Source organism: Cetorhinus maximus, chromosome 30 (assembly GCF_964194155.1).
Source record: "Cetorhinus maximus chromosome 30, sCetMax3.hap1.1, whole genome shotgun sequence".
In the NCBI taxonomy this organism is placed as follows: Eukaryota; Metazoa; Chordata; class Chondrichthyes; order Lamniformes; family Cetorhinidae; genus Cetorhinus; species Cetorhinus maximus.
The window spans coordinates 17,453,654-17,462,662 of NC_135908.1; the positions used below are offsets into that span (position 1 = coordinate 17,453,654).

The window sequence follows — 9,009 nt, forward strand, 5'->3', positions numbered from 1 at the left end:
GCATGTCCACCATTTCTGTATTTTCGTTGACAATTTCACCATTATCAGTTTTAAAGAGACCCATCATCTAACTACACTAATTTTCCTAACATGTTTGTAACAGTTGTTTGTGTTGATTTTTGATAACCCTTGCATGTTTCTTTACAATGCTCCCTTTTTGTAACTCTTAATGTTTTGTCACCTTTGTTATTTGTATATTCCCCATTTATCCAAATCTGTGTTTTTTGCATTATTGTATGCATTTTCATTCGATTTTATGTTGTCTTTTACCTCTTTAGTTATCCATGGTTGTCTTTTTCACCAAGTAGAGCAAGACCTGGGCAATATTCAGACATGGGCTGATAATAGGCCAGTAATAGTCGTGCTGCACAAGTGCCAGGCAATGACCATCTCCAATAAGAGAGAATCAAACCAACTCCCCTTCACGTTCAATGGCATTACTGTTGCCGAAGCCTCCACTAACATCCTGGGGATTACCATTGACCAGAAACTGAACTGGACTAGCCATATAAATACTGTGGCTACAAAAGCAGGTCAGAGGCTGGGAAGCCTTTTTTTAATTCATTCACGGGATGTGGGCTTCACTGGCTGGGCCAGTATTTATTGCCCATCTCTAGTTGCCCATGGGAAGGTGGTGGGAGCTGCCTTCTTGAACCGCTGCAGTCCATGCAGTGTAGGTACATGCACAATGCTGTTAGGAAGGGAGTTCCAGGACTTTGATCCAGTGACAGTGAAGGAACGGCGATATATTTCCTAGTCACGATAGTGAGTGACTTGGAGGGGAACTTTGTTCCCATCTATCCTTGTCCTTCTAGCTGATAGTGGGCGTGTGTTTGGAAGGTGCTTTCTAAGGAGCCTTGGTGAATTCCTGCAGTGCATCTTGTAGATGGTACACACTGCTGCTAGAGTGCGTCAGTGGTGGAGGAGTGAATGTTTGTGGATGGGGTGCCAGTCAAATGGGATGCTTTGTCCTGGACGGTGTCAAGCTTCAAGAGTGTTGTGGGAGCTGCACTCATCCAGGCAAGTGGGGAATATTCCATCACACTCCTGACTTTTGCCTTGTAGATGGTGGACAGGCTTTGGGGAGTCCGGAGGTGAGTTACTCGACACAGGATTCCCAGCCTCTGACCTCCTCTTGCAGCCACATTATTTATATGGCTAGTCCAGTTCAGCTTCTGATCAATGGTAAGCCCCTAGAATGTTGATAGTGATGTTAACACCATTGAACGTCAAGGGTGACGGTTACATTTTCTCTAGTTGGAGACGGCCATTGCCTGGCACTTGTGTGGTGGCTCAAATGTTACTTGCCACTTGTCAGCCCAAGCCTGGATATTGCCCAGGTCTTGCTGCATTTGGACATGGATTGCTTCAGTATCTGAGGAGTTGCGAATGGTGATGAACATTGTGCAATCATCAGCGACCATCGCCACTTGTGACCTTATAATGGAAGGAAGGTCATTGATGAAGCAGCTGAAGATGGTTGGGCTGAGGACACTACCCTGAGGAATTCCTGGAGCAGAGATGACTGACCTCCAACAACCACAACCATCTTCCTTTGTGCTAGATGCAACTCCAACCAGTGGAGAGTTTCCCCCCTGATTTCCATTGACTCCAGTTTTGCGAGGGCTAATTGACGCCACACTCAAATGCGGCCTTGATGTCGAGGGCAGTCATTCTCGCCTCACCTCAGGAATTCAGCTCTTTTGTCCATGTTTGAACCAAGACTGTGATGAGGTCAGGAGCTGAGTGGCCCTGTCGGAATCCGAATTGGGTGTGAGTGAGCAGGTTATTGCTAAGCAAGTGCCGCTTGATAGCACTGTTGATGACCCCCTCCATCACTTTACTGTGGAGAGTAACTCGCCTCCTGCCTCACTGAAGCCTGTTCCCCCATCTACAAGGCACAAGTCAGGAATGTGATGGAATACTCTCCATTTGCCTGGATGAGTGCAGCTGTACACTATCCGGGACAAAGCAGCCTGCTTGATTGGCACCCATCCACCACTTTAAACATTCATTCCCTCCACCACCGACACACAATGGCAGCAGTGTGTACCATTTACAAGATGCACTGGAGCAACTCACCAGGCTCCTTCAATAGCACTTTCCAAACCCACAACCTCTACCGCCTGGAAGGATAAGGGCAGCAGATGCATGGGAACACCACCGCCTCCAAGCCACTCCCACCCTGACTTGGAAATATATACACCGCTGTTCCTTCACTGTTGCTGGGTCAAAATCCTGGAACTCCCACCCCGACAGCACTGTGGCTGTACCTACACCACATGGACTGCAGCGGTTCTAGAAGACAGCTCACCACCACCTTTATAAGGGCAATTAGGGATGAGCAATAAATGCTGGCCTAGCCAGCGATGCCCACATCCTGTGAATGACTAATTTTTAAAAAAAGGGGTACCACCTTCTTAGTCAGTCCCTCGGGATCAAGGGTGACTTGCTTCTACTCTGGTTTGATGGGTTCTGAGATGGCCGATAAGTTCATGCGCGATCTGCTGACTCTGCCACATCCAGGTGTTGTTTGAAGGGTTGGATAGATGAGTTGTTGTGAGGTTTATGTGCTGTCTTTGCTTCTGCACATTCCCGATGAAGCCTCTTTTGTTGCTGTCCATTTTGGTTGGAAGCCAGGGACTCCCTTGAGATGACGGGGACATTTGACTTCTTCAGGGATGTTCTGAGGGCATCCCCTAAAGCGTTTCTGCTTTCCTTCTGGGTGTCAGGCACACGAATGACATGTCCTGCCCAGCGGAGCTGGTTTTCAGTGATTAGTGCCTGAATTGTGGGCATTTTAGCTTGGGAGAGGGCCCTGCAGTTGTCCCACCTTTCTTGCCACCATTGGTAGTACTTCTCCAGTGCTTTGAGGTGTCTGCTGTAGGTTATCCAAGTCTCCGAAGCATATAGGAATGCAGCGATGGCTGCTGTATGGTAAACCATGACCTTAGTCTCGGGTTGAGATCCTGGCCCTCAAATACTCTTTTCCTCAGTTGGCTGAAGGCTGAGCTGGCACATTGGAGGTGATGATGAATTTCGTCATGTATGTCTGCCTTCGTCAACTGGACATACAGAAAATGGTCCACATTTTCCAGGATCTCGCCGTTTTGCTGTGGGAGCTGGCTGCAAGAGGACCTTAGTTTACTCAGTGAAACGCCCATTTTCTCATATGCCTACGAGGAGTAGATAATGACCTGGAGCTCAGCTTTTGAGGAAGCACTCACCCCAGCCTCATCGGTATACTGAAGCTCTATGGCTGAGGTTGGAGTGATTTTTGGCTTTGGATTGAAGGAAGTGTAGGTTGAACAGTTTCCCTTCTGTCCTGCCCTACCTGTGAGGCGAGGTTCAATATTGCAGGAGGAAAATGGAGAAGAGAATTGGTGCAACCACACAGCCTTGTTTGATCCCAGTTTTCACCAAGATAGGGTCTGTGTTAGTTCTGTTAGTGAGGATCAGGGCTTGCATGTCATCATGGAGTAAGCTCAAGATGGTGACGAATTTGAGGGCAGTCAAATTTGAGGTGGATACGAAATAAACCTTCGCGGTTTATGGTCAGAGGCCTTTTGTGAGGTCAAAAAAGGCCATGTATAGTGATTGGTGCTGTTCCCCGCTCTTATCTTTAATTTGTCATGTAGATTGTCTGTGTGCCTATCAATGGATCAAAGCCACACTGCAGTCTGTCACTGTTGGGGTTGTCCATGAAGGTCCTGACTTTCCAGGTCCCAAACTTCATTTGGACTAGTGGAAGATGCTAGTGCGTGCTAAATTTTTAACAAGTTCCTCAGCCACTGAGAGGAGGCGGTTGAGGGGGATCCTTACAAGGATATTCCCTGTAGCACTGTCAGACAGCAGGGAGACGCCTCTGTAATTATTGCAATCGGACTCATCTCCCTCTTGAGTAGAGTCTGAATAACAGCGTCCCTGTGACCCTCCGGCATGTGCTGCTCTTCCCAGATGAGGGATATGCGGTTGTGCAGCTGTGCCAGGAGTGTATCTCTGCTGCTGTGTTCAGAATTTAGGCAGGGATTCCATCTGTTTCAGGGGCTTTGTTGTTTTTCATCTGTTGAATGACTTTTTCAATTGTGACCTGGACCGGGGTTGTGGAGACCGAGCCGGGTCAGGGTATTGAGGAATTGAGCTGGGAATGCTCAAGTTGAAGACACAGCCTCGGCTGGGGTGTTCTTCAAAATGTTCTCCCCAGCAAGCAAGAGCTTCCTTCCTGCTCTTGATGGCCTCCTCTCGATGCTTGGCTCCCAGAGGGTCGGGCCCTTGAACACTTGGGCCTCTTGACAGCGCTAAAGGAACTGCACATGTCATTGGATCGCTCGTGCCCTTTCTATCCATCGCTTGTTCTTTGTATCACGGGTTTTATGCTGTATTGCTGCCTTCAGCTGCTGCTGGGACTGCTGCTTTTCTCTTGAGCTGTGGTGGTTTGCAGTTAGTGGGAGCTTTGTGCTCATGTTTGATTAGGTCCTTCACCTCTTGGTCATTTTCGTCAAACCTGACATGATGTTTCCTGGTAGAGAGACCGAGGACTTCACAGGCGCTTATTATGGTGGACTTTTGGGTCGACAAGTCACTGTGGACACACTGTGGCTCCTGGTGGCTGGTGGTTGAAAGGTTGGCAGTGAGGCGCTGACTGAGAAGGGTTACCTTGATGGGACCTTTGAGACCTTCGATGTTAATTTTCTTGTGGCATTGCTTCTGTTGCCCCTGCTGTTTGGGGGGGTGAGGGGGGCCAGGCTGATGGAGATGGTCGATCAGATAAGATGGTGATTGGTTCAACAGGGCCTGTCATGACACAGATGACGTGGGCATCTTTGCGATCCCTTGTTCGAACAACGATGTAGTCGAGCAAGTGCCAGTGTTTGGACTGTGATAAGGTCTTGTGCTTGTCTCACTGGCAGAGCAGGGTGTTGGTAATGACAGGGTCATGTTCTAGTCGTTTTGTCAGGAGGAGGATTTCATTGGAGTATGCTTTCCCTACTCCTTCCCTGCCAGCTACACCCATCCAAAGATGCCTCACAGCAGAATCTGGCCTCCAATCCTCTTGGAAACCCCTGGCTATTAAACCACTATACTGAGACCGTGTGGTAGTTGGCCCTACAATAAAAAATAATCACGCACTAGCATCTTCCACTAGTCCAATTGATGTTTGGGACCTGGAATGTCGGGACCTTTGTGGACAACTCCAACAATGACACACCCGAGCAACACACTGCCATCATAACTCGGGAACTTGGACAACTCACCATCGCCATTGCCGCCCTAAGTGAGACATGATGTGCAGGAGAAGGTCATTTGAAGGAACAAAGCAGCCAGTATGCCTTTTTTGGAAAGGGCCTCTTCCAGAAGAGGAACGATGCCTCCATGGGTTGGGCTTCACCATCAAAAATTAGCTTGTCTAGCGCCTCAGTAACTCTTCCTTGGGATAAGTGGATGCCTTTTGATGGCCCAGCTTACCCCAATGAGGACTAAGCATACCATTGTCATCATTGCATACATTCCTACACTTGAGGCAACAGATAAGACCAAGGACGGCTGGAAAGTAGGGTTAGGCTGGATATGACTTTTGTCGGCCGGCACAGACACAATGGGCTGAATGGCTTCCTCCGTGCTATATAAATGTTCTATGTTTCTAGCATTATGCTCATGACCCTGAGGCTGTCTCTTGTTGAATTTATACTTTCTCATCACAGATTGCCAAAACATTCCTACAGTTTTATGTTCTTGGGTCTTGAGATTGACCCATTCAAATGTTAATGTATGAACCCTTAACCCGCTCAACGTTCTTCTGCAAACTTTAAATCAAGGCGTCGGAACATGTCCAAGACCCAATCATCTTCAAATGCTTCATCAATGACCTTCCATTCATCATAAGGTCAGAAGTGGGGATGTTCGCTGATGATTGCACAATGTTCAGTCACATTTGCAACTCCTCAGATACTGAAACATGCCAAACTACGTAGCAAGACCTGGACATCACTCAGGCTTGGACATTCAACAGCATTGCCATGACTGAATCCTCCCCACCCTCAACACCCTGGGTGTTGCAACTGGCCAGAAACTGAACTAGACCAGCCATATGAATACTGTGGCTACAAGAGCAGGTCATGGACCTGAGGCTGGGAATTTTGAGGTGAATAACTCACCTCCTGACTCCCCAAAAGCCTGTCCACCATCTACAAGCCACAAGTCAGGTGTGTGATGGAATACTCTCCACTTGCCTGGACGAGTGCAGTTCCAACAGCACTCAAGAAACTCAAAACCATCCAGGACAAAGCAGCCCGCTTGAATCCGCACCCCATCACACAAACATTCACTCCCCCCTCAGTGTGCCCTATATACACGATGGACTGCAGTGGTTCAAGAAGGCGGCTCACCACTGCCTTTTCAAGGGCAAGTAGGGGTGGGCAATAAATGCTGGCCTAGCCAGCGATGCCCACATCCCAACGATGAATTTTAAAAAAACAACACTGGGGAGACCTACAGAGGGGAGGCTGCTGGCGCATACAAAATGGAAGGACAAGGAAGTTGCCGACTGAAGGTTTGTCACCCAGTTTTGAGGACCTTACATGTGTTCCAGGACTTGCCCACCCCACACCTTCTTGGCAAGCTTGTGCTTCTTGGAAATTAAGTGGTTTGTTTCACCCGAGAAGGGAGATTAGAACAGAAGTGAATGGGCAAAAAAAAGAGAGTCCCAAGTTGCCTTGGAAGAGGAGGTGGAGGACAGGGAACAGCCAGGTCTGTCAGCTTCACTCCCTAATCAATGCTATAAATACACTCTCCCCCCACCCACTGCCTTCTGTACGTGTGCCCAGAGTCCACACTGCCTTTAGGCAGCTTACAGTACAAAAAAGCACAGGGTGGAATGACCAACCACTAGCTGTTTGGAGGAATAGGGAGAGGCTTGGATGATGAGGTGACTGCTGTTCCTGTTTGGAGAAGCATCAGCCCTCAATTGAAGAGTCTGATCGCAGTTTAACAGCATTTATAGGTTTTTTTTTGTTCTTTAGTCTTTCACGCGATGTGGGCCTCACTAGCAAGGCCAGCATTTGTTGCCCACCCTTAATTGCCCTTGAACTGAGTGGTTTACGAGGTTATTTCAGAGGGCAGTTAAGAGCCAGCCACATTTCTCTCAGCTAAGGGCTCCCTATCCACACCAAATCGGCCCCTCATAATTTTATATACCTTAATTAAATCTCCTCTTGAGTTTCTTCTGTTCCAAAGAAAACAATCCAGCTTCTCCAATTTTCTTTTTAACCTCCCCGTCCTCTTTCTCATTGCCTTACCTTACATCGTTTTGGGCCACGTTCCAAGAAACATTTTCAATCCTGACCTTTATTCTTGCCTTTAGCCAAAGTGATCTGCTGCTCCAATTAGTTCATCCAAGCAGCCTTCTTGAAAACAGGAACAACTGATCTGTTGGCAATATCTGATCCTGTGATCAGACGGGCCACTGTCAGGCAGTGAGGATTAGATTGTTCAAATTATAGATGCACCATGGACTGGAACTGTTTTTCAGATGGTGTCGTATTACTGGCAGGTCTATTGAGAAATGCATATAGAATCGATTGACTCAAGGGCGTTCTGCAACCTTGTTTTTCGCAACTAGTTCAAAACAAACAGGCGTGATGAAATAACGGAGAAGGTTGATGAACGTAATGGAAGTTGTTCACACGGATTTTAAGAAAATGTTTGGTGAAGTTCCACACAAAAGGCTGGTTAACAAAATTGAGGCTCATGGGATAGGAGGGACAATGTCAACTTGGATAAAAAAAAGTGGCTTAAGCACAGGACAGAGTCATGGTAGATGGTTATTTTTCAGACTGGAGGATGGTAGATAGTGGTGTTTCCCAAGGGTCATTGCTAGGACCACTGTTTTGTTTTACTGTATATAAATGACTTGGATATTGGAGTACATAGTAAAATTTCAAAATTTGCCACTGTTACCAAACTTGGAGTAGTAAACAGTAAGGATGATGCTACTGTAATTGACTACAACAGGACATAGGCTAGCAGAATGGGCAGATAAGTCGCAGAAGAAATTCAATACAGAGAAGTGCGAGGTGATGCATTTTGACAGAAGGGATAAGGAGAGGAAAAATACACCTAATGGCACAGTTCTAAAGAGTGTGTAGTGTGACGTTATGAGGTTTATAAGGTTATGATATTTGGGGTCTATGCCTTTTAAGTTAAGGTAAAATGAAAGAGGCAACGTTACTTGTTCTGAAGTCTGCCTGACAACAAGTCCGAGTGGTTTGATTGTTAGACATTAAAGGGGGCCCAGATTGTTTTACTGGGAAGAAGGTGCAAGGTATTTACCAACTGAAGGTAGTCATGTGTTGTAGCTTCACCAGGTTGACACTTCATTTTTAGGTATGCCTGGTGGTGGTCCTGGCATGCCCTCCTGCACTTTTCATTGAACCAGGGTTGATCCCCTGGCTTGATGGTAATGGTAGAATGGGGCATATGCTGGGTCATGAGGCTACATATTGTGGTTGAGTACAGTTCTGGTGCTGCTTCTGATAGCCCACAGCGCCTCATGGATGCCCAGTCTTGAGTTGCTAGATCTGTTTGAAATCTATCCCATTTAGCACAGTGGTAGTACTACACAACACGATGGAGAATATCCTGACTGTGAAGATGGGTCTTTGCCTCCACAAGGATTGCTCGGTGGCCACTCCTACTGATACTGTCACGGGCAGGTGCATCTGCGGCAGGCAGGTTGGTGAGGATGAGGTCAACTATGTCTTTTCCTCTTTTGGTTCCCTCACCACCTGCTGCAGCCCCAGTCTAATGGTTATGCCCTTTAGGACTCGGCCAGCTCTGACAGTAGTGGTGCTACCGAGCCATTCTTGGTGATGGACATTAAAGTCCCCCACCCAGAGTATATTCTGCGCCCTTGCAACCCTCAGTGCTTTCTCAAAGTGGTGTTCAACATAGAGGAGCACTGATTCGTTAGCTGAGGGGAGAGTGGTAGAGGACGGTGCAAAGTATATCTGC

At 47.4% G+C, this 9,009-nt stretch overlaps 1 protein-coding gene across 1 annotated transcript in view; it reads right to left on the reverse strand.

Moving 5' to 3' along the window:
- The window catches only part of slc25a44a (solute carrier family 25 member 44a), a 98,475-nt gene extending 90,917 nt beyond the window's left edge, over positions 1-7,558 (reverse strand). The window contains exon 1 of the transcript XR_013573821.1: positions 7,296-7,558. The gene's annotated coding sequence lies outside the window, so the exon portion shown is untranslated. The remainder of the gene's footprint in view (positions 1-7,295) is intronic.
- Positions 7,559-9,009: the final 1,451 nt, after the last annotated feature.